This window comes from Meleagris gallopavo, chromosome 1 (genome assembly GCF_000146605.3).
Source record: "Meleagris gallopavo isolate NT-WF06-2002-E0010 breed Aviagen turkey brand Nicholas breeding stock chromosome 1, Turkey_5.1, whole genome shotgun sequence".
Classification (NCBI taxonomy): domain Eukaryota; kingdom Metazoa; phylum Chordata; class Aves; order Galliformes; family Phasianidae; genus Meleagris; species Meleagris gallopavo.
Genome location: NC_015011.2, coordinates 53,442,055 through 53,452,644, shown reverse-complemented (window position 1 = coordinate 53,452,644; position 10,590 = coordinate 53,442,055).

Below are 10,590 nucleotides of genomic sequence, written 5' to 3'. Positions count from 1 at the left end.
TGAAACTGAGGAAATTCTGCTGACTCCACAGTGAGATAGTGAGCCCATATCCAACTTTTTGTTCGCTGGAAACCTGGACATAATTTCTTAGCATTAATCTTACTTCAGAATGGCAAAAGTGACTTGTATTAAATATCAAAGGACTTACATTTCCCAGAACTAATATTCTTATACTTTTAGATGGCCTGGAAACTCAATGGATTAGTTCTGGGTAATGCTAACAGATGGCGTGGCAGGGCACACACATGGCACAGCAGAGAGGCACCACTTGGTTATCTCCCTGCTCTGCTGTTATGCTTGTGGTGTTCTAAGGTAGAATTCAGCAATGGGCACTTTCCCAACTTGTTCCACTGGTAAAGTCAGCTTCATCTGGGAACAGGACAAGTGCTGAAGCCCTGGGATTGCCTATTATGGTTCCTGCTAAGGGGACTGCTCAGTGAAATCAATTAATACCAAAAGCTGCAAAGCAGCTGAAGGTTGGGAGCAATTAAAAATGACACCTAGAAAGGGGCAGGGAACGAGGGAATAGCCCACGTCATCTTAAAGAGTCCAAGAGCACAGAGAAAAGAAAAGAGCACAAGCCCCTTCGAAAGGGAACTGGAGACAGTTTTCCAAGAAAAACATCTGCTGAGAAGACACTGCCTGTCTACTGCTGCAACAATCTTTCAAGAAAGTAGCAGAGGAGAATGGACCACATTCTCTCTGGCAGCACAGTAGCCTCGCAGTGCAAGAACTGGCTGATTAATGCAATCTTTGTCATCACTCCATTTCCCCTCTGCAAACCCTCCCTTCCTCTCCAACTGTACCCTAAGAGAATGACCTGACAAGCCCCGCTGAGGACAGATTTATTACCAGCTTCCAGGGGAAGCAAGAAGCTTCACTCAACTCTGAGCCAGTACTGCTGTGCACATGTGTGGCAATGTCTACTAATCCCCACCACATTGAGACTGAAGCCCACTGATGTTCCCTTCAAAGGTATTTTGTCATCACCTGCAGCAGAGCTAGTGCAGTGCCATCTCGTGGCATTTTTGAATCCTCTTATTCTAGGTAAAAAGCATGTCTGAATCTTAATAAACAGATGTCAAAATGGAGTTTGCTATGCTGCAGTTGTGCTGGGCCCTAAGCAGGAACACCAAGCTCCGTGACCAAGATGTGTGTGAACAGAAAGACAACTAGAACTGATGCCATGAGCAGTGGGAGCCAACTGTGAGGACGGCTGGTTTCAAACAAATCTCACCTCCTCCTTTCAGACAGCTCATCAGCAGGCACCCAGGCAGATGTAGCCTTCCATTTCATGCAGGGGTACCACACAGACCAAGAGCAACCCCTGGGATTCAGGCAGCAGCACAAGGTGGAAGCACAGGGCAGCCGGTATCCATCCCAAATGTCAAGGCTCCTTGCACTGCCTACCCCCTGTACAACTGACTTGTGTTGCAGCACGGCACTGTGTTCATGCCAGCTCTAATCATCTCTGACTACAGCCCAGAGGCATGTGTAACATCCAAAGTCCTGGAACTGCACCTGTGCTGTGCAGAAAAATATTTTTTTTTTCCTTTTAAATCAGCACCTTCCTCCTCTGAGATTCTGATGATCCAGAAATTTAATATAAACCAGCAGCAAACAAGGAACAAAGACCTCATATATAAATATCTCATCTGTACCTAGGAAGGTAGTTATACAAAAGCATAAGTAAGCAGCCTTATATGTCATACTAAATTTCATTCAGCAAGAAGTATTTTTAGGATATAGCAGCGATCCCAAAGATTTTCTAGAACTAATTCTACTCTCTCAAGATCAACGTTGACGAATAGGTATAAATGAATCAGGCTTGCACATATGCTTTGGCTATGCTCTGTTGTTCCAAGCTACTAGAAAGGTACTAAATCCCAAATTAAAGTGGCCCACGAGACTGCATTTCACCTTCATAGAGAAACCTGAATCCTGGGTCTCACAACTAGCTAATGTTGCTCTTTGCTGCTCTTAAGGTGAGAGCTTCACAGATCTTTACTGCAGGCTTCTGTTTTCCCAGAAGTCAGCCCACCCTGCACTGACTCTCCCAGCATCCCTGTCTGGCTCAGACCTCCTCATTATGGAGCAGAGGTAATGGTAACTGATGCTCTTTGATCAGTGAAGGCAGATGGCAAAGCCAGAAAGGTGAGCAAAATTTTTTACTGTTGTCCTCGATTAGACCATTAATTCTCCAGAAAACATCAAAGAACAAGAACTGTGTGTACATGCTTTCTCCTCCCCTCATGTATGCCTGTGTAAACTTTCCTAGGCAGATGCCACATTTGTTTCATCCACGCTCAGCACAAACCCAGCTCCGAGCAAGCTTAAGCAATGGGAAGGATGAGCCCACTTGACTCCACAACAGGCTGTACAGGCACACGGCTGGTCTCTTCACAGCCTCACTCACATTCCTCACTCCTCCCCCGTTAATATATTCACATACATATTGTTTCAACATGACATAAAAATCTGCCTGCTGGTATAACAGCGATCAATCAAGATCTATGCAAGAAATACAGTTTTTAAAAAGCTTAGAAAGGCAATACATATTAAATAATGGCTCTCTGTTGAAAAGGAAAATCTTAAAGTAGCATCTTAGAGGAATTTTAGAAGCAAAACTCAGAGTGTCCATGAGATATAATTTTTTTAACCCTTGTATAAAAAGGACAGATAGAGAGCAATAATCTCCAAATCAGTGAAGGAAGGGGATTACCAAGCTGGCTGTAATGCATGCAGAACCCACCCCTTACACACAGTGTGAGTGGTCTCCACACGGTCCCAAGCATGCCGGCTAGAAAAGAGATCTCACAAATGAGCTTCAGATATGAGGACTCCCTGAATTTGTGCTTGGAGAGACATGGCACCTTGCCTACCTGAGGGATACAAGCTACCAGCAGCAGGTTAGAAAAGAAATCCATGCAGCTTCTGAGCCTCATCAAGTTTGCAACCAGACGAGGGAAAAGAGAAAGCTGTAATCATTTCCATTACAGCTATTCTCTTCCTTGTTGAAAGCTACCAAAACTATCAAAGGGAGGATAAGGATGCTGACAAAATGTGCCAAAAATTACAGCAGCCTTAGAAGGTGCCTAAATCAGGCTCATGGCTCTTTCAGCTCCCAACAACTGACAAAAAATCTATAGAGTACAACAGTAAATAAAACAGAATCTGACCTTCTATTGCACATATTGTCTCTTAATCTATATTAGCATACACGGATGCTATAGTAACAAATATATATGTGTGCGTGTGTACATCTACGTACATACATGGAATAATTTCATAGCTCTGAAGTGAAAAAACACTGTGAGGTTAAGTCAGGTGAAGCTTATTTCAATGTCTTACACTAGAGAAAACCAGTTCACGTGACTCCCTGCAGAAAACAGACACAATGCAATAGCTACAGTTTTTGTCAGAAGTCTTTTCTAGGCACGGCTCAAGCTTCCAAGCCAAATAACCCAATGACCCACGAGGCACAGAGGAGCCACCAAGGACCTGGACAAGAGCATGACCTACAGAATGGTGTTTTTCTTCTGCAACCCCAACCAGCCTTTGCTTATTGCAAATATTCATTTATTTCCATAAGCCTTTTTCTTCTCGCAAATAGGAAGGATGAGATGCTGGACTGAGGGTTGTGCCATGCCCTAGCAGGCTTTGCGGCTTTGTCCCTCCTGAAGGTTGAAAGATACGGGTTGGAAAACACCTCAGGTAAACACATCCCTTCATATTTAATAGGTACAATGGAAAGTGTGGAACAGACACAGCCTGAAGGAGAAGGTATATGAATTTATTACTTGCCTGGCTGAGGGGGCATAGAAAAGTAAACTGAATTTTGTGTGTCCTACTAGTCAGTAGAGTGGTTGTAATCCTTTATTGAAAGTGGATCCCTTGTTTACCTGGATCACATATGCCAGTGAAAAGCAACGTGCAGATACAGCAGCTGTTCAGAGGTTGGGGGGCATGAGCAGCCCTGCCCTGACACCCCAGAGCTGCTTGTTTGCACTCTCACACCACTGGCATGGTTGCATGGGAACTGCTGAATCACGGCCTGAACCTCTGATTGACCACCTGAGGCAAGCAATGAATCAGCCATGGGAGCACAGGTGAAGGCAATTCACCTGTGCTGCTGGAAGAGGTGGAGCCTGGCTCCAACTCTCCTAGACCCATTTAAGAGCTGACTGCCAGTAGGGGAGGATCTTTTTCCAGAAATCCCTCCTTTTGAAGTTTTCTAGTGAGCCCATGACAAGGGTAAGCCCTCTATCTATTCTTTTGGTGTAATAACCTGCTTAACCAAACTCTCCTGTATATTTCTTAATTATAACACCTGTGTATTCACTGATTATTCACTGATTATACACAAGGGCTTTGGTAATCTGGGCTGAGAAACTGATCTGGCTGAAGAAGTGGCATTCTCCTCCTCTCTGGATTATTGAGGGAATCAGCTTACTGTAGATATTTTTACTGTAGAGATGTCCAAAATACTGCACTGGCACCACTGAGGAGGTGCTGTAGACGTAGGAATGAGTAAACAGGAGGCTATGTACTACTGCTAGAAATACACATATTGCAGCCCTTTGTGTGTGACGAAAGCACGTACTGCACAGCATCTCTATTCCCGATGAAGTAGACTTCATAGCCTGCTTCCAAAACTTTATATGATCATATACTCTATATATGTGACATGTTACAAAAAGGTCTTTTTTGGAACAATACAAAGAGCTTTTTAAAGCACTGCTAGGACTGCGTTACTCATTTTTTTTCAACTTAAGCACCAGGTGCCTTAGTTACAACAATCCCAACTATAGAGGGCTCCAAGGGAGCCATTAAAACTGGAGGGGAAAAAAAAAGATTTAAAAATAGTTTTATTGTACCTGAAAATATCTTAACTCTTACCTCAGACCTTTTGAAACCCTTAGGAGACAGTCTGTCCCACTGGAAAGAGTGGGTAACTTCCCAGTGGTACAGAACACTTCTCAAGCTCTGCATGGCTGCAAGTTAACTAACAGACTTGCACTGTGTCGTATCATTATGTCCAAAGGATCAAGGGCAATATGTTGATCCTTTTTTGAACACATTAGTAACTTAATATATAATGTGGGAGAGGAAACTATTCTGTCAGGCTGTTTTTGTTGTAGTAGTTTCAAAAAAAATATTAAACTCAGATGGGGTTTTTTGGTAGTTTGTGGGTTGTTGGGGTTTTTTTGCTTGGTTGGTTGGGGCTTTTGTGGAGATGCTGGAGTACATTAGAAAAACAAAGCACTGAATAGAAGCCAGTTGACATACATGTTTAATTGGTATCACATGACACCTCAGTTTAATATCACCTCTACATCTGTGAGGGGACATCCATTTGTAACTAACCCAGGACTGCTGCCAACAAATGTTGAAAGAGTAATTTTCTGTTTATGTAGGTCCTACCTTGTGTTATCTTTTCCAGCTTCAAAACAAGCAGAGGGAGCATCTGTTAACTGACAGGGAGGGGAAAAAAAAAAAAAGAACAGTTCCCAAGGCAGAGAAGACATTATCCAACGTTATGCAGGTGTTTCAATAATGCACTAAAACCAGGTTAATTTAACACCTACTGGAAACAAAGGGATACAGAAAAGTCTTTAAAAGACAGACAGCACGTCTCTATCTGATACATATCCCACAGCATAATAGCAAAGGATGAAAACTTTTTCTGACAGATTTTATTTATATCCCTCATGAAAGTTCACAAACATCAGAAAATCTAAAATACTTCAAATAAAAAGCAAAGTAAAATCCTAATTTTCATGCAAAAAATCTGATCTCGCTTCAAGTAAGTTCTTTTACATCAAGGGCTACACCGGTGCTTCAAAGCCTTTTTACATTCAAAAGCCAAAATTTCACTGTGGCCCACACTGTCCTCCCAAAGCCTTCTATACCAACTTAACTCTAGTTTGGTTTCTGCTATGTCCATGCAGCCCTTCTTATGGGTACAATTGATAGAAATAGGAAAATCAAGACACAGTCAGGCACGCTGTCCCTTCTCCAAGTTTCTTCCTAAGGACATTCCCTTTTCCTAGAGTACATGATGCTATTACATCCCAAAACCATTATATCTAAAAAACAGCCTTAACAAGAGCATTTATTTAGGTACTGTTCACAGCTAATATGAAGACCACATTCATGCAGGACTGCCCACGGTTAAGCACTTTGCTTCTGCCTTTATACTTGCAGCTAGATTTCTCCAGCTTCCCTTTGGGGAAATTTTCAGTGCAATGTTAAGCCCTGCAGTGAAACATGAAAGCAGCAAAACTTGGATCTCTCCTTGGTTTACCACTGGAAGCCTTCACAGAGGATGCTCCCCACTGCCACGCTTTGTGTACTGTAGCTACATGACAGACTGTGTTTATCTCTTGCAGGTTTGTGACTTGGCTCTGCCTGCTGCAGTAAGTTGAACAATCACAGCTGTTCAGACAAGTCCTGGAAGGCTTTGAAGTTGTACAGCTGCCCCCAAGGCAGGGCATGGCTCTCGAGCTGCCTATATGCTCCATAAGGCCATGCCTTCAGTTTCTGCTGGCACAGTCCTGGAAACTCCGGTGTGTTTGAGTCTTGCTCTTAAAAGACTTTCTGACTTTCAGTCCATCAGCAGAAACGAGTGCATTATCACCAAATGCTCATTGTATTCAACTAAAGGAGCAGACTTTTTCAATGTTATTTTAAAAAGTCTGCAGCTGAAAACATACTAAGTTTTAAGTTCAGCTCTGCAGCACACAGCTCCAGTTCTCCCCAACACCCTACAGAGCTGTACTTACACACCTGACAGCAGAATGTAATCCCCACGGTTTAGGAGCAGACCTATATTAAAATATAGTTTTTGAACATAAGGCATACTCATAAAGCCACATTTCTTAGACAATAATTCAAACATCAGAAAATTAAACTCAACCATCTAGATTTAAAATTATTTCATTTTAGAGATTTATGCCTGGTTTTACTTAGAAAACAAGTACGCTTTATGGGTTCTTTATATGTATTCACTCAGCACACCAGAAATCTGCTTAAAATGAAATTTCTTTTCATTCCACTTATCTTCTCCAAGTTTCACTCATTTGTACTACTGCAATATTTTTACAGGTTTCTCATCTACATAATATCTAAGCACCTTATAATTTATAGCATCAATCAGGGAGGCACTATTTATCCCAATTTTACAGACAACAGCTGAGGTGCTGCAGTTTCCCTGGTACTGAAATCTGGGACTGGAGCTTGCACATTGCATCTCCCTTCATCTTATTTCTACAAAGGTCATTCTTTCTCATGCTGCTGGTTCCCCAGTTTCTATTCCAGTTGCTGGTATGTATGTTATCAGTATGACTTAAAATGCAGTGGATCTGATAGCAGTGGTATCTGTCCAGATTATCAAATAGCAGTGATTGGCACCCATTACCTCTGGTCTGGACATAAGCTAAAGACTTACAGATGAAAGGTTCTTCCTCCTTGAAAACGAAAGAAAAAGATAGAATCAACATTGCTATCACAGCACTATCTCCAGTCAAAGGCCAAAAAAGAAAATGAGGAAGAGAACTTTGAGCTGCCAGATTGCTGGGGCCACGGATGAGGACTGAAGGAGCTGTAGGCTGTCTCCCCTGTGCAAGACAAGCAGACTGGCAGAGGAACCAACCCTTTCCAGTCCCATCGTAAGGATGTGCCAGGGACACCAGGAGCTGCAGTGGAAGTGGCTTCTAGACTGAAAGAGAATCAGTCGTCCTGGAGCAGCTCAAATCCTAATCCTAAATACCCTAAATCCTGTCAGGCTACAAAGTCAGCTTCACTGTTTTTTTTTCTGGCTGAGGCTTGTGTGCTGCACCCTTCCAGTTCACAGGGGACTTTGGGAGGAGCACAGCTGGTCCCTGGTGCTGCACCACCTACTTACAGCAGCACACACCAGGGAGCATCTGCCTGCAGTGCCTACAGCAGGGACGTGGAAACGCGTGTTACCACTTGCAGAGAGTGCTAATGAGTGCAACAGGGAGTGGGACTGCAGCAGAGCATCAGAATAAAATGAGATTTTGTCTAGAGAAATCCCCCAAGCCTCCACAAGTGTCATTGTTGAAAGAAGAGGCTTAGAGGCATGAACTTAAGCCCTTATGGCTCCCAGATGTTGGGGAAACAGATGTGATACGCAGAGTGTAGGGTTTGAGTTTTGTTAACTAATATAACCCACTCCTTGGTGCTTCCAGTGCTTGCTGTGTGGACTTGTTTGGCATAGATGAGGCCACCTGAATGACTCTCCTCTAGGCCCTGAATTATTAAGACAATGGGAATGCTGGCCATGCAGTATGGAAAGTGGAGAACCAGCCAAGCAGTGGCAGAAGCTATTCCAGCAAACAAACAATGGCAGGGCAGAAGGCTCTTGGATCAGAAATCAGTTTCCCCTCCTTAGCACTTTTTAAGCCGAGGCTGGCATGAAGTAGGGTAGTTGCTGGCTTTCCATCAGGCAAATTTTACACCATTTTCAAAGCCATAAAGAAATAAATTATTTTATTGGATAAGAATAATTATTTTCCACCTCTCCTCTTCACTCAACTATCAACCTCCCTTGACTTTTCCTACACTTTGACATTCCATCTATAACAACCGTTTTTCAATCCCTCGTTGATTATTTTTAGCTTCTGCCACTGAATCTGCCTTTTCTTCTCTTCTGCTCCCTCCTTCCCTCCTCATCTCACTCCAAATATTCATTGGCTTCTTCTCTGTCCTTTGCTGTCCTTCCCTCCTCTTATCTCTGCTCACCCCATACTGACACAGAGATGAGTCTTTTCCTCTCTCCCACTTCCATTGGCTCTGCTAGGAGAGAGACTATTAGAAAAAAAATGAAGGATGTAAGTAATTATCTGAGCAAAACCTTGACAAGCTAAATTAAGAAAGCAAGCTGGGAAGCTTTTGGCAGGTGCATCTCCTCTCCTTCACTAAGATGCTGAGTGCTGCAGATTGACCCAGACCTAGCAGACCCTTTGAGGCTTGCCACTGCCTCATGCTCTTCTGTAACACCACAAGCCATCAGGCAACCCACCTCACTGGAAAGCAGGATGTTTTACATCATTCTGGTCGGTCTCTCCTTTGAAGAAAAAGCAAGAATTTTATTTCTGCTTCAGAACATTTCTGGCTTCGCATTATTGATAACGTTTGGCACACTATTACCCTTAGGTAACGAATCCTTACAACAGCTTCTCACCTCCAACCTGTCAGGCAGGGAAGCATTATCATTCCAGTTTTAACCCTAAAAACACTCAGACACAGAGCTGGAAAGAGCCATTGGAAGAGCATTGTCAATGCCAAGAGAAGAAACGAGTGCCTGCTTCCTAAAGCCATTATTCCATCCATCTCTCTAGGGATGGAGGTGGCACTTATAGAGTCTTACCAGCATAGGGAGGGAAGGGAGAACTTGATGGGAGGTATGGCTTGCTGCACTTCCCTGGGAAAAGGCAAAGAGGTGACCTAGAAGAGGGAGCCACAGGCTGCGACAGGACTGATATATATGGCAGTCTAAAAGCAGCCTAGCTGAAGGAGAAGATATACAGGTAAATCCATCCCAAGGATGGAGACAGCCAAGCTGAATCTCCTTGTCAAATGCAGAAACAGAAACATTGCAGAGATCATGTAGAGCTATGGAAGGCAGCAGGACATGGGCCAGATCAGTTCTGGGTGGCAGTGGGCTCTACCAGTGCTGCATCTGCAGATGCAAGCTGTTTCCTTCTGCTGTGCATCATGAAATAAATGGCACTGGTACTTCAGGGGCATTGTGCACTGTTCCCCCTCATGCACTGCACACATGGTCTTGGATTCAAGCTGACACCGTGTTAGCTTGCCCACCTTAAAAGTAAATCCCAGGAAAAGGTAAAAAATAAATCACCCTAAACAACATCCACACAGCCCCTGTTAGCTCCACAGAACATCTGGTTGTTTATACTTGCCATTACAGTTTGCTGTAAAGTACTGTCAGAAGATGATTATGTTTTAAAATGGGAGCCTTTTAACTCAACATTGCTCATCAGTGACAGTAAAAAAAATTCTGTTGAAACATCTTTTTAAATAGATAATTGGGTTTTTGACAAAAAGCTACGTAAAAAGCAGTTAGTTTCCTTAAAAGAAAGAAAATACTTTTTCTTGGAGGAAAAAAACCTCAAGATTTTTAAAGACTTTTGAACATTCATCAGCAGTTTGGGTCATTTTAGCATTTTACAGTTATAAAAGATCAAGACTCAAAAAGTTTATGCCTGAATACTGTAAAAGAATTGCTGGGAATGCTAACATTTTCCTCGCAAAGCCCAAAATAGCATTTTTATTTTTTGCTGGGGCTTTTAATGAAAAGCATTCTCCAATCACTTTCAATACTCATAGTTGCAGCATTCATAACTCGTCACATTTAAACAAGCTGCTCCAATTCATGTTTCATCTTCTATGTCGTGTTATTCTACCCACCTGCTTTGTTCAAGCAAACAAGTTTTGTTCTATCATGCTAACACAAAAATGAACAAACTGAACTGAATTCTGCCTTGCACATCAAGCTAAGTACCAACTAACCTCTTCTTGGTAGCTCCCCTTCATGATTGTTTT